Source organism: Callospermophilus lateralis, chromosome 12, assembly GCF_048772815.1.
Source record: "Callospermophilus lateralis isolate mCalLat2 chromosome 12, mCalLat2.hap1, whole genome shotgun sequence".
Classification (NCBI taxonomy): domain Eukaryota; kingdom Metazoa; phylum Chordata; class Mammalia; order Rodentia; family Sciuridae; genus Callospermophilus; species Callospermophilus lateralis.
Window position 1 is genome coordinate 30,634,141 of NC_135316.1, and position 18,979 is coordinate 30,653,119.

Consider the following 18,979-nt stretch of genomic DNA (forward strand, 5'->3'; position numbering starts at 1 on the left):
GGAGGCGTTGGCCTCCTCCTCAGTAGAAGGAGTCCTAGGGCATTATGGCCACATCAATGACAGAAATAAAAGAGGCTTGGAGTGAAAATTTTAAAACAACAACAAGAAAAGATTGATCTGAAGGAAGACAAAAATAAAACTTCTAAAACAGAGTTTCATAAACAAGTGCAATCACAGCTTCTCTCCTGACCCCAGAACCGCACCCCTGCTGTGCTGTACAGTTGGTCTCCCTTGCCTGTGTCAGAATCCTCCTTTTCAGCATCGAGCAAAATGTGGATGGGAAGCAGTTTGAACCTTTTCTTTTTGATATTTATTTTTTAGTTGTAGTTGGACACAATACCTTTAGTTTATTTATTTTATTTTATGTGGTGCTAAGGATGGAACCCAGGGCCTCACATGTGCTAGGTGAGCACTCTACTGCTGAGCCACAACCCCAGCCCCACAGTTTGAACCTTTATTTGCGGTTACTGAGCTACTGTGAATTTGTATGTAAAATTATGATTATTGAGCATTTTTAATGACCAAGAGAAAGCTTTGTTAATGTAAATAAAAATGATTTTATGCGGTAGAAACTCAAGTGTGCAAATAATATATATATGTATGTAAATGTATATATGTACATATATGTGTGTATATATGTGTATGTACAAATACATACATATATGTATGTTTATACACATATATACGTACATATATACACATATATATATTTATATGTAAAAAAAGACTAGGAGGACAAAAAAGAATATGTTACCATATTTATATTTGAATAGCACATTTACAAATGATATTTTCTATGTGTTTTATAGATTTTTAAAGAATTGTAAAATGATACATTGACTTTTATAATTGGAAAATACATGCATATTAATAATTCATACATGTTTGTGAACAGACACTATAGAGAAAGGGGATAGAAGAAAGGCAATGGGAAATTATGACTGGCAGGCATACTAAAAACAAAATAATTAACCTACAAGATGATAGAAGCTAAAATTGTCCATTGCAACAAAAAATAGGATTTATGAGAAAGATTATCACTTAAAGTATGAAAATGTTTGTTGTAAAGGATACTTTTTTATTTGTAAGTAATTATCACAATAAGAAAAATACTATTAAATAATTTTTCAAAATGATAGTCCACCTTAGCTGGGTTTCCCCAACTATTTCTTCACTGGTCTTTCGTGGACATTGGGTACTTTATACCTTTATATCGGTTGGATTTTAGATGTACCAGAATATAATACAAACCATGATGTAGGGTCAACAAAACAACTCTGTTGCATTATTCATTTAAATCACTAATTTCATTTTAACTTTTTTGAGTTTCAGGGGCTTAAAAAATACGGACACTGTCTAAGATCAGTTTAGTTCCCATTACAGTAGCTGTCTTGTGTTATCTTGAGTTCTTCTATATCAGTTAGTAACTTTTTTGGTTTAAAAATGTGTTAACTGCTGGGGATATAGCTCAGTGGCAGAATACTTGCCTAGCATAGGTGGACCCCTGGGCTCAAGCCCATTGGGGAACAAAAGTGTGTGTGACTATAAGTTTACACTTACATGGTAATTGGATAGTGAGTGACACACATTTAAGAGACAGTTTAGTCCAAATCAAGATTTACGTTAAAGGAACTACTTTATCTGCAACTACATGGATGATTGAATCAGTCACATATGCACATTTTTCTAGGAATTTGATAGGTATTGTATTATCAGAGGTTTTGTTTGTTGTACATCCTATTTTCTACTGTATCTTTATGTTTTAGAAGGCCCAGGTTAGTTCTTTCAATGGTAGGATTGTTTATGAGTGGGGTATTTTATGGCCTATGGGCTGTTTCAGTGCGAGCTCAATACCTATAATGGCAAAGTTTTGAAGTGTTAAGGTTTTGTTAAGCATTACATGTTGAATTAGTAAAAACTGAAGGCCTTGCTATCTCATTATGATCAAAAGAGTGGTGTAAGATTGACAGAATAATTCTGTTCAAAATATGAATGGTTATCCATGAGAAAGCTACCTTGGTTAAATCTAACCTATTTTGCAATATGTCAATCTTAGATACTTAGAGAATCTATGCAACTTGGATCTATATCCGGTAGGAATGAATCCCTTCTTGTATTCAGACTTAAACTTATTTGAGGAATTATTTAACGCCCATGCTATTTTCCCTGTTTAGTTTTACAGAGGCTGTGACTGCCCTAATGGGAGGTCCTATTGTCCTTGAGAGTCACCTGAGTTACTTGTGACTACCATGTGCCACATAATGAGCTTCTAGGAAACAACAGTTATTCTACTACAAAGACACCTATAAAATTATCAATGTCTCATGTAACTCCAGAAATCCCTCAGAGAAGCACCTATTACTTGTGAAAAAAGACACCTGGTTCTCTAAGAACTGTTCTTTTGGTGTGAGATCAGGAACATTGTGATAGAGTACCTATGTTTGACATTTTGGGGTATACAACTGTCAGTTATTCACTTTGATATAATTCTTTGATCTAATTGGCCTATTGAAAGTAAATATTTGTTTTTTTTGAAAACCTTCTTTTTTCTTTGGAAACTCAGTGTCCCACTTCCGAATGGGGAAGGACTAAACAATTGTAAATGCTTAGTAAGAAAATAATATCAAATTGCTGTGCATGGAAGATAGTTTTTGAAAGAAAGGGATATTATAAAAGTTGGTCTTTAAAAAGAATAGTCTGGGACACAGGACTTTCGTAGTACAAAGAGCATGAGCTTTAGATTCAAGCTCAAGTTGCATCTTTCTTCAATTCGGGGCCTAATTATAAAATGCAATGGAATTGACTTCTAAAGGGTGTTGCGGAAGACAAAGCTCTACCTTCATCCTCTTAGATCCTAGCTGGACCTGAGATTTAAACTGACACAAGACAGAGTAATAAGAGAAAGCATGAAAATTTATTTAATATAAGTTTGACATGGCATGGAACCCTTATAAGGGAATGAAGGACCAAGGAAACATTAGTGTCAAACACTTACATACTGAACTGGACAAGGAATAGCAAGTTATAAAATGTGACAAGACAAAGGCGCTTGGACTCGGGGAGTAAATTAGGGAGAGAAGTGAGTAGGAGATGAGGAGACGAGGGTTGATCCAACAAGGTTTATCTGTACAGATTTCCCTCTGGCTTCTATTTTCCATCCTCAGCAATAAGTGTGTCACTTTCCTTCTGGGATAGGAAGGACATTTTTGATGGAATTTTGTCTCCTGCTTTCAGGAAACAGAAGGAAGGTCAGAGTGATTTTCTTGCACCTGCTGTTTTTGTAAGTGCCTCTCACTCAAAATAATCAGATGGTATGGCAGCTTATTTGGGGGTGTGTGTTAGCGTTAGGTCACTGTGACCAAAATATCTGAGAAAAACAACTCAAAGGAGAATATTTTAGCTCATGGTATCAGAGGTTTTGTTGGCTCCATTGCTTTGGACCTGAGGTGAGGCAGAGCATCATGGCAGAAGGGTGTGGTGGAAGACAGGTGCTCATCTTATGGCAGCCAGGAAACAGAGAGAGAAAAAGAGGGACAGATGTAAGGAAGGAATTGGGGACAAAAAAATATCCTTCCAGTACATACCCATAGTGACCTGTCTCCTCCAACAGTTTCTACCACCTCCCAGTAATGCCTTCCAGCTCTGAATCTCAGTAGGTTAATGGATCGTTGAGGTTCGAGCCCTCATGATTCGGTCAGGTCCCTAAATCCCTACCTCTGAATATTGCTGCATTAGAGACCAGTCCTTCAATAATGAGCCTTTGGGGGAACATTCCAGATCCAAGCCATAATAAGGTGGCATAATTTTAACTCCTTCAAGGTCATTGATGTACAAGCTTCTACCAGAGTCTAAATGCCTATATGCACTTCCTCTTCAGACCACACTCATTTTGGGTCCTGGTAGGAGTCCATCACTTGAAAATATTGTCACATAAACTTGTCTCTTCGCAGGAAAGATGTGAGCTGGAGGGAAGCCTGGAGAGAGGAAATCTTCATGGCCTGGGTTCCAACCCCATCTGTGTTTGGAAGAACCAGTCCCTGCCACCCCAACTCCCAAACCACCACCATCCTCCCTGCTTCCCTCCCTCAGGGTGTATTTTTGAGGCCTCCTCCTCTGGAAGCAGCCCTTCGATTCAGGCATTTTCAGTGCTCTTGCTGATGGCAGGTGAAGGTATTGCAAAGCAGAAGAATATTATTAAACAACAAATTACCACTTTTCTCTTTTGACCTAGGAGGCAAATCTGTGGCCCTTGAAACAAAATTATTTCCACAGAAAATCCAGGAAATAATTTTCTTCAGGAAAAATATCATATTTTTTAAAGGACATTAAAAGGGGAAAGCTTTTCTGATGACTCAATATGTTCCATAACAATCTAACAACAATAGGAGCTTCATTTATTGAGCCTTTGTATGTACCATTCACTGTTTTAAGTGCTTCACATGTATTAATTTGTGCAATACCCACTGACCTCTAAGCTCCTGTAGATGGTCACTACCATTGTCCCCATTTTACATGGGGAAGTCAAGACACCCAGAGGGTTAAGAAACTTGGCCAAGCAAACATTTTAAATCAGACAACCTGATTGTAGGACACTGTCTGCAACTAAAATGAACATTACTGAGATTAGTGGGACCAAGAATGGGAAATCGGTACAGACCTGGCCAGAGCAACACTGAGGTCAGTTGTTTACTAAAGAGATGGAAAATAAATACAGTTGCAAACACAGTTACGTATTTATAAAATTTCAAACTGGAGAACAGGTGAATCCTGAAATGTCAAGAAAAATGCTCAGACCTGAAATTATCATACAGTATCTTGAATTGGGGCCAGATGTTTAATATAAGCCTCTTTGCAGTGATTTTCGAGAATCTTTCATACAATTTAAGGTGCAGCAACTCATTTTACTTCAGAAGAGTTGTATGGCAGGTTTCTGAACACCTGGAAGCACTCTAAGAATTTTTACCTTAAAAAAAAAATCCCTAGAGAGAAGATTTCCTAAACTGAGAAACTGAACACCTCACAATGAATGCATATGTCTCAGGTTAAGACATAGTAACCCAGAGATCCCAGTTGTACTGAGAATTTTTCCACTTCCAAACCCTGCTTTAGCCTGCTTCTCCACCTAAATTCATGCTTGGAAAACTTAACCTTGCTGTAATTTCCAATAAGCAACAGTGAGAATAGTCATAGGGTATTATTAGAAGATGGTTTCAGCAGCCCAAAGGGGCTTGTGATCATAAGTTCTTCCTTAAAAGCACTCAGTTACCCAGCTGTATATTAATCCTGAACTGAAGCAGCAGAAGGCACCTTTCAGGATCAAGAATTACCATGATCTTGACCTTCAGAATAGCTACCTTCGCTTCAGCTACAGAACCTGAAATTTGAACCCTTGTCTTATTCCAGATTGCCGAGGAAAACACTGGGCTATTGTGTAAACCACATACATCAATATTACAACCAGAAAAGAAATCAGCCTTGCAGAAAGAGAATTGATTTTTGAGGAGGTGAAGTTCATGCCTGTCTGGGTGCTCTACCTTCAAGCTGTAGGGGCTTTTCTAGGTTCATGTGGAGTCCATCCTCCCTCTTCTGGGATGGCTGTGGAGCCCAGAGCATCTCTTTCTATGGCTTTCTCCATGTCCCAGGGGCTGTCCAGGCATGCTCACCTGGAATGGGTTCATGTTTTGACACCCCACCCCCACAAAATCCCTTTGTTTCTCAGCTTCAAGCCAAGTTCTCTAAGGCTTCAGTTTTTCCCCATAGCTCTTACTTATTGGCCAAACACATGACTTTTTTTGAAACTCGTACAGGCAAACTTGAACAAGCGCTGCTCTTAGAATTGGCTTCCCACATCCCTGTTTGTGGGTGGCACCCTCCTGAGGATGGCAAGAAGCTGCAGAATGATCGGAGAGGAATTGCTCCTGGATATTTGTCCTTCCACTTGCCAGATCATTTTTCTTTGTTATTGGGGGATTTAACAGTATGCTTTGAACTGTGAAGTAGGTGAAGTAGTTGGATGGGACTGTTTAAATATTAAAGATGTGATCTACTTGGTAGCCTACATTAATTAGAGATTGTTATATGAATAACAGAACTTTAAAACCTTTTTGCCTTGTGGAAAAGATATCTCCCATTATTGTTAAGTATACGTCATCTTGGAACATGTCTTTACAAACATGAATAACTGCAGTGAAACAAATGAATATTAAACGATTGAGGTACAACTTCTATGTGGAAGCCTGATGGAGTCCTCTAGGACTAGCAGCTATAGTGCCATCGTCTTTTATCCAAGGGGCTTGGGGGCCAAGGGACAAAAGCATGGAAAGAAGATGTGATTAATACCTGTTAAATAGTTGCCAACTTTTAAAATGTTAACAAACTTTAGTATTCCAAGGTAAGAACTGGATATTTTAATTAGAAAGTGCAGTAATCCTAATGAGCTTTTTTATTTTCTTACATAAAATATAGGGAGATAATAAGGGTTCGTTATGCCTGAGAACATGTTCTCCAACCGAAGAAGAAAGTCATCCTGGGAAGCTGTAGGAACAGAATCCCCAGAATCTGTTATCAGTATGTGAGTTGGTTCTGATTTGCAGGAGTTATAAAATAGTGGGCATAGATTCTGGATATTAATTTAGCAATAGATAAGTCTGAAAATCTGTTTACCTTTAATTTCATCATAAAAGTAAACATCCTGCCTTCCACATTTCAACTTTTCACATCTCCTGTGGTTGTGAAAGAAGAAAATTAAGTACTATTTCCCTTTAATTTCTTATGCTCCTTGAGTTGTTACCACCTCACTAGGAGCTATTAGAACCATGTGTTACATGCTATTACATAGAATGATGACATTACATAAAATGTTGAAAAAAAAATTTAATGAAAACTAATTTGTATGCTTTGGAAAGACTCAAAGGTAAGTTTTTGCTTTGGGTTTTTTAAAACTAATTGGATATGGATAAGGCAATTGCAAAAAACTTTTTTAAAAATTTATGAAGATTAGCACTCAAAAACTAAAATGAAACTAGAAACATTTTGTAAACAAAATAGCATTGTTACATCATGGTACCTAATTGTGATGAAGAACATGGAACTTCAATCAGGAACAGTTCTTGGCTATGGAATCAAGGTCTAATGAATGTACTTACATTGATTCCATTTAACTTAAATACAATATTTCTATTTCAGGTTTCATTACTTTTTTAAATAATGTACTGACTGCAGGCCTCAACTAAATCATGAGATGACAGGATTATAACAGATTGTGAAATAAGTTTAATATAAATGCTCAAAACTGCACTCTCAGTGTTTGGAGTATAGTTAAATTCATAACCTACTAATTCAGTAGAAGTTCATGGTGTCAATTTAAATAATATCTTATAATATACAAAAAGATGTACACATATGATTAAACACCATGTTCATAAAGACAAGGCCTAGATACAAACTTTATTTAGCTCATCATTTAATAAGTTATCATCACACAGATTCCAGGGCTGCCCTGGTCATGCTTTGACCCATGTCATCTAGCTTGTGAATGCAAAATGCCACATCTCTTATCCCTATATCTTTTTTTTTTTTTTTTTTTTTTTGGTACAGGGGATTAAATCCAGGGGTGCTTAAACACTGCACCACATCCTTAGCCCTTTTTCTTTTCTTTCACTTAGAGACAGGGTCTCGCTGAGTTGCTTAGGGCCTTGTTAAATTTCTTTAGGCTGGCTTTGAATTTGCGATCCTCCTGCTTCAGGCTCCTGAGCTACTGGGATTACAGGTGTATGCCACCACACCCAGCTCCCTATCCCCATATCTTAGTATTGAAATTCATCTTTCAAAAACTGGCCAGGAGTTATCTTTATTTAGAGGCTTTCTGGATTCTCTATGGGAAGTTATGGTTTCCTTATGAAATGTGTTTGTCAATAACATTGAATTATAACCAATGATGTCTGAGAGCTAAATCAGAACCTATATTTGTTTGTCAGTCCCCAGTACCAATCTCCAGATTTTTTCAAATGCCAACACTTTGGCACACTGAAATAACATGAGCAGCATCAAGAACTTCACTTGCATACCAGGAGAGGTGACAAATGGTTACCCACACCAAAGACAAAGAGATAAATTTTTAGAGAAGAAAGTATATTAATAATAATATTCTGCTGGTGAAGTGACCACTTATGGGTCTAGTGTGTTATATACTTTGGCAAAACATCTCCTTTAAACTTAGAGAGACTTTTAGTTTTTGCCAGTATACATAAGAATGCTTGTCATGACTTTCAATCATTTTCGGGGGGGTGGGCAGTGAGGAATGGTGCTTTTAATGACATTAATATACAGTGGATTCTTGGCTGGTAAGAAGTGTTATTAAATATTACTACTTATATTAAAAGTGTGAAGATAGAAATAAGGAGTGCCTACTCCAAAAACTGTAAAATTTAGAAGTTTTTGCTCTGAAAGACGAATAAGCTAATTTTAACTCTGAAATGTAAACTTCATGTGTTCTGCCATTTAATTTTCCATGATACCAAACTCACATAATGAGTTTGGTAGCTTTGTAGGTTTATTGATCTAACAAGTAAATAGAAACAATTTTCTCCACATTTATAGAGATAGTGTAAATAGCTATTTTTTTTTTTTCATTTATGATTGGGTCACAAAAACTGTCAAGAGCTTTCTATAAACACATTCTAAATCTAAAAATGTCTCCTAATTTTAACTGAACCCTTTTCCTTTTAAGAAAGGGTTTCCACTAAGCTGACATCTGGTTTACCCTCATGGGGCTCCCCGGGGACAGTTGCTCTGAGCCTAACATGGCCTTACTGAGCTGCCTGCCTAGGCTAGACCAGGGGCCCTGCAAAATGACTTCTTGACTTGGTGGGTAGAAAAATGAATTCTGTGAACCTAAAACTCATAGCCTCTGCCCAAGGGAACTTCTGGCATTGAAGAAAAGGCAGAAGCTAGTTGAGCCTTAAGAGGTCTGCTTAGGAGAAAAATGAGGTGTTAAACAGTTAAACACTGCCAGCAGATTTTTAGCATTGTTTAATAGTTTTAAATGATTGAGGTCTTTGGTCAGAGTGTAACAGTTATCCAACTTACTGACTTTAAACATTCACCAGCTTCTGTTTTCTTGGTTGTTAATTTTCAGTCCATTCATTATAGGTGCTCTGCTGAGGTCCTTATTTGCATTCTCGTTGCCTGCATATTTCTGTTTCTCCTTTAGAATCCACAAGAGATAGTATTAGCTTACTTTTTCCTATTGACCCTTATTTTAGGGTAATGAGAAAACATATCTTTAGTACAGTCATAAAAGCTGTAATATGTGTAATTTACCCAGAAGCAGAGCTTGGTTTTGAAATTGCTATATGCTTGAAGTCTAAATTTGTGCTCCTATCGCCTGTTGGTATCCCATAGTGAAAACTATACTGTCGTTCCAGGAATAAATACAAGGGGATATTTATAAAATGGAACACTTAATTTTGAAAGTGTAGAAATATTTAAATTATTGTCTTGATGAAAACTTATAGACCTAACTACACTAAGTTTTTACATTGATTTGAAGGCATCGTAAATGCTAAATAGTTGCCAATATAGCTGTTGTTTTTGTGCACTTTAATTCACTGTAGATATAGTAACAATTATAGGAATATGAAAACAAATACAAACACTTAAAATCCACAGTAATATTATGCACTTGCTATAGTGGAGCGTCTGTCACTCCGAAGGCAGTTGAGAAGATCAAGGACGTGGTGACAGTATGGGAGGTCTTTGTTCATTTATCTGAAGATCAATTTTATTTCAATTCCTGGAGATATGTAGGGCAAGTTCCCTGCTTAAAGTGAACCTTGGGATTTACAGTGGAAGGAGAACAACAATGTGAAGAGAAGGGAGAGGAAACACCAAAGACCCTGCAAAGAAAGTAGAAGAGACAAGAGTGAGAGGAGGAGCCTTCGGATGGGGGCATCTGGAGAGAAACCGTGTTGGGTGTAAAGTGGCATCTTGATTTTAGAGTTAAAGTGGTGCACAGGGAGTTTTAGAACCGAGAAATTATCCAAGTGACCCTGTGATGAATGATATATGATATCATGATTTGTCCAACCCCACAGAACACAGAGTGTACCCTGGTATAGGATGTAGGCTATACTAAATAATAATGTGTTACTGCTGATTTATCAATTTTAACAAATGTTAAAGGCAAGGTGTTAATAAGGAAAACCATTAATATGAAACTAAAATGGGGAGCTGATACAAGCTCTGTGCTTTCTGTGCTTTCAGGTTTTTCTGTAAACCTGAAACTGCTCTAAAAAAATCAAAATCTGTTAATTTTTAAACTGCAGTGATACATAAAAATGAAGATGTTCTGCAGCCTGAGTAATGAAGGGTTGATGTTAGGAATGCATTTGTAAAAATCATCTGTGTAGGGATGGGAGGACAGCTCAGTAGTACATCACATACTTAACACGCAGGGCCCTGGGTTCAATCCCCAGCAACACCCCCATCCCCCCAAAATCACCTGTGTAAAGAGACTTTGGAGCTTGAGGAGTAGATGAGCTCTTCACAGTAAAGTGGTAAAAGGGAGCATGTGAAGACTTGCTCTGAGCTGCCAGTATTCCTAGAGACGGTGCCAACTCTCGTCAGGGAGGGAGGACCAAAAAAGGAATAGCACTGAAAGGGTTGGAGGACAAGTGCCACATCACAGCACAGCAGCCAAGAGGAAGAAGAATTTAAAAGAGACGTGGTCAGTGCAGATGCTCCTCCAAATGGTGAAGAATAATTAAGAGTTAAAATTGCTACTTAATCTCAGAATGAGGTGGAGAGAGATTTGCTTGAGAGATACTTTGAATACTCTTGATGGCAGAATTAGGTCGTAGAGATTGACTCCGGTGCCATAGGAATGGAACCTAGAGGTGTCGATACCTTTGAAGATGGAAATAGCCAGGCTTTTAGGGGGCTGAGCAATGAATGATCTTTCTTTCTTTTTATTGTTTACTTTTTTATTTTTATTTTTTATTTATATTTTTATTAATTTAATTTTTTGGCACAAATGGAGCACAACTTTTCATTTCTCTGGTTGTACATGATGTAGAGTCACACCATTCATGCAACCATGCCCATACACTGAGGTAATAATGTCCATCTCATTCTACCATTTTCCCTCCACACACTCCTCTTCCTCCATCTGCTCCATCCAAAGTTCCTCCATTCTTCCCTTGCCCCGCCCCCCCAATCTATTATGGATCAGCATGCTCTTATCAGAGACAACATTTGGCCTTTATTTTTTGGGGATGTCTTACATCGCTTAGCATATTTTCCAAATCCATTCATTTACCCGTAAATGCTATAATTCTATTCTTCTTTAAGGCTAAATAGTATTCCACTGTGTATATATACCACATTTTCTTTATCCATTCATCTATTGAAGGGTATTTAGGCTGTTTCCACAGTTTAGCTAATGTGAATTAAGCTTCTATAAACATTGAGATGGCTGTGGCATGCTGCTTTTAAGTCCTTTGGGTACAGACCTAGGAGTAGGATAGCTGGGTCAAATGGTGGTTCCATTCCAAGTTTTATGAGAAATCTCCAAAACTCTTTCCAAAATGGTTGTACCATTTTGCAATTCCACCAGCAATGAGTCAGTGTACCTTTTTCCTCACACCGTCACCAGCACATATTGTTTCTTAATTTTTTTATAATTGCTATTCTGCCTGGAGAGAGTGGTTTTGATTTGCATTTCTCTAATTGTCAGAGATGTTGAACATTCTTTCATAAATTTGTTGATTGATTGTATATCATCTTCTGAGAAGTGTCCAGTTCCTTGGCCCATTTATTGATTGAGTTATTTGTTTTTGTGGTGTTAAGTTTTCTGAGTTCTTTATATATCCTGGAGATTAGTGCTTTATCTGATATGTGTGTGGTAAAAATTTACTCCCATTCTGTAAGCTCTCTCTTAACTTCATTGTTTCTTTCACTGAAAAGAAGCTTTAGAGTTTGAATCCATCCCATTTATTGATTCTTGATTTTACTTCTCGTGCTTTACTCCTTGTTAAGAAAATCAGGGCCTAAGCCTGATTTTTTTTTTTTCTATTAGGTGCCAAATCTCTCACCTAATTCTTAATTTCTTCATCTACTTTGAGTTGAATTTTGTGCAGGATGAGAGATAGAGGTTTAATTTCATTTTGCTGCATATGGATTTCCAGTTTTCCCAGCGCCATTTGTTGAAGAGGTTATCTTTTTCTCCAATGCATGTTTTTGGCACCTTTGTCTAATATTCGATAACTGTATTTATGTGGGTTGACTCTGTGTCTTCTATTCTGTACCATTGGTCTACAAGTTTATTTTGATGCCAAGGACATTCAGGTTTTGTTACTATAGCTCTAGTTTAAGGTCATGCTTCATGCTTCTTGCTAACAATTGCTTTGGCTATTCTGGGTCTCTTATTTTTCCAAATGAATTTCATGATTGCTTTTTCTATTTCTATGAGGAATGTCATTGGGATTTTGATTAGAATTGCATTAAATCTGTATAATGCTTTTGGTAGTATGGTCATTTTGACAATATTAATTCTGCCTATCCAACAGCAAGGGGGATCTTTCTATCTTCTAAGGTCTTCTTCAATTTCTTTCTTTAGTGTTCTATAATTTTCATTGTAGAGGTTTTTCACCTCTTTTGTTAGGTTGATTCCCAAGTATTTTATTTATGTATTTTTTTCTTTGGCTATTGTAAACAGGGTAGATTTCCTAATTTCTCTTTCAAAAGATTTATCACTGATATACACAAATGTGTTTGATTTATGGATATTGATTTTATATCCTGCTACTTTGCTGAATTCATTTATTCTAGAAGTTTTCTGGTGAAAATTTTTTTCAGATCCTCTAAGTATAGAATCATGGCATCAGCAAATAGTGATAGTTAAAGTTATCCTTTTCCTATTTGTAAATTTCTTTCGTCTAATTGCTCTGGCTGAAATTTCTAGGACTATTTTGAATAGAAGTGGCAAAAGAGGGTATAACTATCTTGTTCCAGTTTTTAGAGGGAATGCAAAAGTGTTTTCTCCATTTAGAATGATGTTGGCCTGTGGCTTAGCATAGATAACTTTTACAATATTAAGATATGTTCCTGTTATCCCTAGTTTTTCTAGTGTTTTAAACATGAAGGGGTGCGGTATTTTGTCAGATGCTTTTTCTGCATCTATTGAGATGATCATGTGATTCTTATCTTTAAGTCTATTGATGTGATGAATTACATTTATTGATTTCCATATGTTGAACCAGTCTTGCATCCCAGGGATGAACCCCACTTGATCATGGTGCACTATTTTTTAATGTTTTTGAATTCAGTTAACCAGAATTTTATTGAAAATTTTTGTATCTATGTTCATTAGAAATATATGTCTGAAGTTTTCTTTCCTTGATGTGTCTTTGTCTGGTTTTGGTATCAGAGTAATATTGGCCTCCTAGAATGAACTTGGAAGGGTTCCCTCCTTTTCTATTTATTGGAACAACTTAGGAAGTATTAGTATTAGTTCTTCTTTGAAAGTATTGTAGAACGCGACTGCAAATCCCTCTGATCTGGGATTTTCTTTGTTGGTAGGCTTTTGATGGCAACTTCTGTTTAATTGCTTGAAATTTCTCTATTTAAATTGTGTATATCCTCCTGATTCAGTTAGGGTATATCATATGACTGTAAAAATTTGTTGATGTCTTCCATATTTTCTATTTTATTGGAATATTAATTTTCAAAATAGTTTCTGATTATCGTCTGCATTTCAGTACTGTCCATTGTGTTATTTCGTTTTCATCACAAATTTTAGTAATTTGTCTTATTTTGCTTAGCATGATATTCTCCAACTCCATCCATTTACCAGCAAATGCCAAAATTTCATTCTTTTTTAAAGCAAGTAATATTTCATTGAGTATATATACCACATTTTCTTTACCCATTCATCTATTGAAGGGCACCTAGGTTGGTTCCATAGTTTAGCTGTTGTGAATTGAGCTGCTATAAACATTGACATGATCCCATTGCTGTGGTATGCTGATTTTCAGATTCATATTTTGTAAATATTTTCTTCAATTCTATGGGTGGTCTTTTTACCTCCTTTATGGCATTCTTTGAAGCATTCTAATTTTGATGACACTCAATTTATCTATTTTTTTCTCCTTTTGCTATTCTAAGAAATCATTGCCTAGCCCAAGATCATAAAAATCTACTAATATATTTTCTTTTTAAAAAAAGTTTTTTTATAGTTGTAGATGGACAGAATGCCTTCATTTTATTTGTTTATTTTTATGTGGTGCTGAGGATCAAGCCCAATGCCTGAATGCTGCATGCTAGGCAGGCACTTTGCTGCTGCGCTACAGCTCCAACTCTACTTCTATATTTTCTTGTAGCACTTTTATATGTTAATCTCTTAAATTTAGAACTTTTATCCATTTGGGGTTAATTTTTGCCTGTGACAAAAATTATATAGTAGATACCCAACTTCATCTCTTTGTATATGGATACTCACTTGTACCAGCAAAAGGCTGTTCTTTCCCCCATTAAATTGTCTTGGCACCCTTGTTGAAAATCAAATGATCATAAATGAATGGGTTTATTTCTGGATTTTCAGTTCCATTTCATTGATCTATATGTCTAGCCTCAAAATTCTTTCAAAAAAAATGAATAGTGAACACTTTACTTAAGTACTTCACTAAAACTGTATGGAAAACAGAGAATGGAAAATATCTGTAATCCTGTCACTGTAAATGTCTTGCTCTAAGTCCCTTGAACAAGACTTAGATGCTTTAATTTCCTATGACCATTATTCCTACCTTTTTTTAAAGCCACGACCCTCCCACCCCAGCATCATGTTGCTTATTTCTTTTCGTATGCATTGGACAAGACAGGACAATGCATTCCTATGCATTGGACAAGTCAAGTCTGCAAAGCAGCTTGACTCTGAGATCATCTATCTCTCTCATAGGCACAAAGGAAGGGGAAGAGATAAATGTCCTTTTATATTTTGTTGTTTGGTTTTTCTACCATAAGCCACTGATTTACTATGTGTAAAACTGAAGCTCTTCAATATCATCCCCTTTGTACACATTTGGAGATATTTTCATTAACACTTTGCCTTGATTTAAGGGGAAGAAAAGAGAACATTATGAACAAAACAAAAACATGTATTTTTTTCCTTTGCTCCCCAAAGGCATTTTTACACCTGAAATATCTACTTAAAGTATATTTCTACTTAAGTTTTTTTTTCTCATCTTTCAGATACCTACACTCAACTTTTAGAAACCTCTGTGGCCATATAAACAGAGCACTTGAAAACCAAACTGGAAATCCATATTTTCAGAGAGCCAAGAAATTTTTCTCTGAAGAGTTCAAAGAGATCTAGAAATACAAATCTCAGAAAGAAGGATTTTGTTCTACTTAAAAGCTAGACATGAAAAGCATATGTAATATTTTTTAAATTTATTGCCTCACTGAATATTCACATGCTACATTTTAAATTATCTGATTTTGACTATGACTTGGCTCATACGTGAAATATCCACTTAACATTACCAGGCAGTGCAATAGTACTTTTAAAAATGAACTGTCTTGTTAAGGAGAAAGCCTATATGGTTTTGCCCTTACAAATTTAACAAGTCTACAATGGAGGTGTTGATTTCCGCCCCCAAACCTACTGTTGCTCTGTCTTCCCCTGTCCTTTCCCCTCCCTTTTTTGATCTGCCCTCACAACCTTTCAACCTGCTTATATTACTCTCCCAATTATTGTGCTCCTGTCACATGGCCCTCTTTACTGTTACCTAAAGAGGTGAGTCTCCTCCTCTGTCTAGTTGCAACTCCAGTGCTCTTCCACCTGTAAAAGGCTGGTTTGCCTCCCTTCCAACTCACAACACCCTGTTTATGTTCTTCAGAGCCCCGATAATCTTATTTGTGTTTCCTTCTGTACTGCTGGTACCACCAGTCTATCACCTCGAACCGAAGGATCTTTGTCTGGAGTGGAGCCTAGTCCGTAGTTGGTGCTCCATAAATATATGCCTAATAAATTATCAAAGAGTATAACCAAGTCAAAGCCCTGGGGCATTGAGATGTGCATATGCGTTAAGCCATAATTATCTGTTCTTTTCCTAGGGAACTGACTTCTGGAAGCTCCAACCACTTGAACATGGTAGAGGAGAAAGTTGTTTCAGTTTTGTTTTGCTTTAGTTTTCCACTGTTTTGTTTGAGTTTTCCTCAGAAAACACATGACAGCTTTTCTTCTGCTTCTTTAGTCTGTGACCTTCATTCAACATTGACAACAGTGGGGAAAGCATTTCTCTGAATGAGGCTTCTTTCTATTTCTGAGCTCATCCGTGTTTTTAATCTTATTACTGATGAATTTTTACAAAAGTGTGTTCCTCTGGACAGCAAGGTGAAGGATGGCAGTGTGGATGGACAGTGCTGATGCTACCCCTCTCCTCATGTCTCAGCTGAAGGTGGCCTTTCCTGGGGGAATCAGGCCCCTAGCACACTTCACTGTCCTTAGCATTTGTCACATTCAGTATGAAAAAACCACCAACTGTCCAGTCTGTCATTAGTCCCAAATTCAATCCAAAAGTCTTGAGATTTAAAAATATATATATACCAGTACCTGATATAGTAAATGTTCAACACAAATAAATTGAACTAATGAATCTTTTCCAGCTTTACAATGCCGGTACCCCAGATTCATGGATGCATTTCCCAGCAATAATATGTGACTATGTCTGTAATGTTAAATAAATTCCCAGAAAGCTCCATTAGTGTCTCTATGAGAGAAATAGGGTATTGAGAAAGAAAGAGAGGGAGTAGGCAGGACAAATTAGAGTCAGCCTTCAGTTACAGGTCAGTCATTTGGTCTGGGGGTAGACCATTTGATTCTTTGAAGTTATTGATGTGGTGATTATGGTATATTAATTGATACCATTGGATGGTTGAACTTTGCTAGGATCTTTGGAAAGTAAATATTAAAGGATAGAAGTATGATCATGTTTGCATTTTGTTTCATCATTGTGTGTTCAGCTCGCCCTATAAATTTTGTCCTTGATGTTATGGTTAAGGATCTTAAAGAACTAATCTAATGCAGTTATACAAAAATTTTGTCATTTACTTCCCTTAAAAGAAAAAACATTGCCATAACTCTATTAAAAGAACCTGTCATCTTAATTAAGTGGCAGCTGTTTTCCTACAGGTTTTTTTTACCTCTTAATTATATAAACTATGCTGAGTGGGATGTAATAACATGATTTAAAATTGATAATTAGAGTGTGGAATGCACTTGGCAGTGAAATACAGCAATATCAGTGGCATAACTTTGGCAATAGAGAAATACTAAATATGATCCAAATGTCAATGTAGAAATAAATAGTACCAGATAGTCAACGATTTATATAATGTCTTTGTTTAAATATAATCAGTTACATTTAACTTTTCAAATCAAGATAAAACTTGTAGTTTATTTAAGTCACAGTACATGGAGGCACAGCATGTGTGTATGTATGCATGTACATTGTGTGTATTACTGTATTTATATATCATTAAAAAGGTAATCTTCTAGTCATAAACCCCAAAGGAAACCTTTTTGATGTTTCTTCTGAATGTTATCTTGATACCACCCAATATTGTGCTTGTTCTACTACATATCAGTTTGTCCAATTTAGACATTATCTTTTGACTTCTTGTTTCAGTGAGTGAGGATTTCCATCTCATACACTATTGCCTTTTCTCCCTGTCCTCTCCCTTCCAATGTAGTTTTATCTCTGCTTTTAATTAATTCAGGGATGCATGCAAGCTTCTTTAAAATTATATAAATAATGTTTATTGTAGAACTAAGAAGTATGATTATTTTTCCTATCTTATTCAGGTATCAATTCTTCCTGCAGTTTCTAATTGCCTTTTTGTCTCTTGCACTAACTGAATTGCACATGTTTAATACCGTCCATATTTTCCATTATGGTATATATTTTTTCTTAAATCTTCCATCTACCTTCTCTTACCTTTTGAAGCCCACTCTCCTCCAGTTCCTACCTAGACTATTTGCTCTGTAGGCCTGTGCTTGCTGCTGAATTTTACTTTTCTTTGATGCTTCCCAAGAAGACAGAGATTCTGTGATTCCTTGTTTTCCTTGATCTTAGTTTCCTCACACACGTTCATGAAGCACATATATTGACAGATTTGTAAGAAACAGTACATGGGCAGTATGTTTCTGAGACATTGGGTAATTAAAAACATCTTTTTTCTGTGGCTATATTTGATTGATATATCAGCTGGATATAAAATTTTAGGCTGAAATCCTTTTTGCTCAGAATGCTGCACATCCTTTAGTTTGCCTCTGGTTGGCAGGAGAGGCAATCAAGGCAATTTTGATTTCCAATGCTTTGTATTGAGACTCTGCAATGTTTTTCTGTGTTCTCTCTTTTTTTTAATTTTTATTGTTGTTTGTTCAAAACATTACATAGTTCTTGATATATCATATTTCACACTTTGATTCAAGTGGGTTATGAACTCCCCTTTTTACCCCGTATACAGATTGCAGACTCACATCAGTTACACATCCATTGATTTACATATTGCCATACTAGTGTCTGTTGTATTCTGCTGCCTTTCCTATCCTCCTCTATTCCCCCTCCCCTCCCCTCCCCTCTTCTCTCTCTACCCCCTCTACTGTAATTCATTTCTCCCCCTTGTATTATTTTTCCCTTTCCCCTCACTTCCTCTTGTATGTGATTTTGTATAACCCTGAGGGTCTCCTTCCATTTCCATGCAATTTCCCTTCTCTCTCCCTTTCCCTCCCACTTCTCATCCCTGTTTAGTGTTAATCTTCTTCTCATGCTCTTCGTCCCTACTCTGTTCTTAGTTACTCTCCTTATATCAAAGAAGACATTTGGCATTTGTTTTTTAGGGATTGGCTAGCTTCACTTAGCATAATCTGCTCTAATGCCATCCATTTCCCTGCAAATTCTATGATTTTGTCATTTTT

General features: G+C 36.5%; 1 protein-coding gene across 2 annotated transcripts in view; it reads left to right on the forward strand.

The window, feature by feature from the left end:
• Positions 1-18,979, forward strand: part of LOC143411875 (phospholipid-transporting ATPase IB) — a 606,876-nt gene that overhangs the window by 401,646 nt on the left and 186,251 nt on the right. The window lies entirely within an intron of this gene.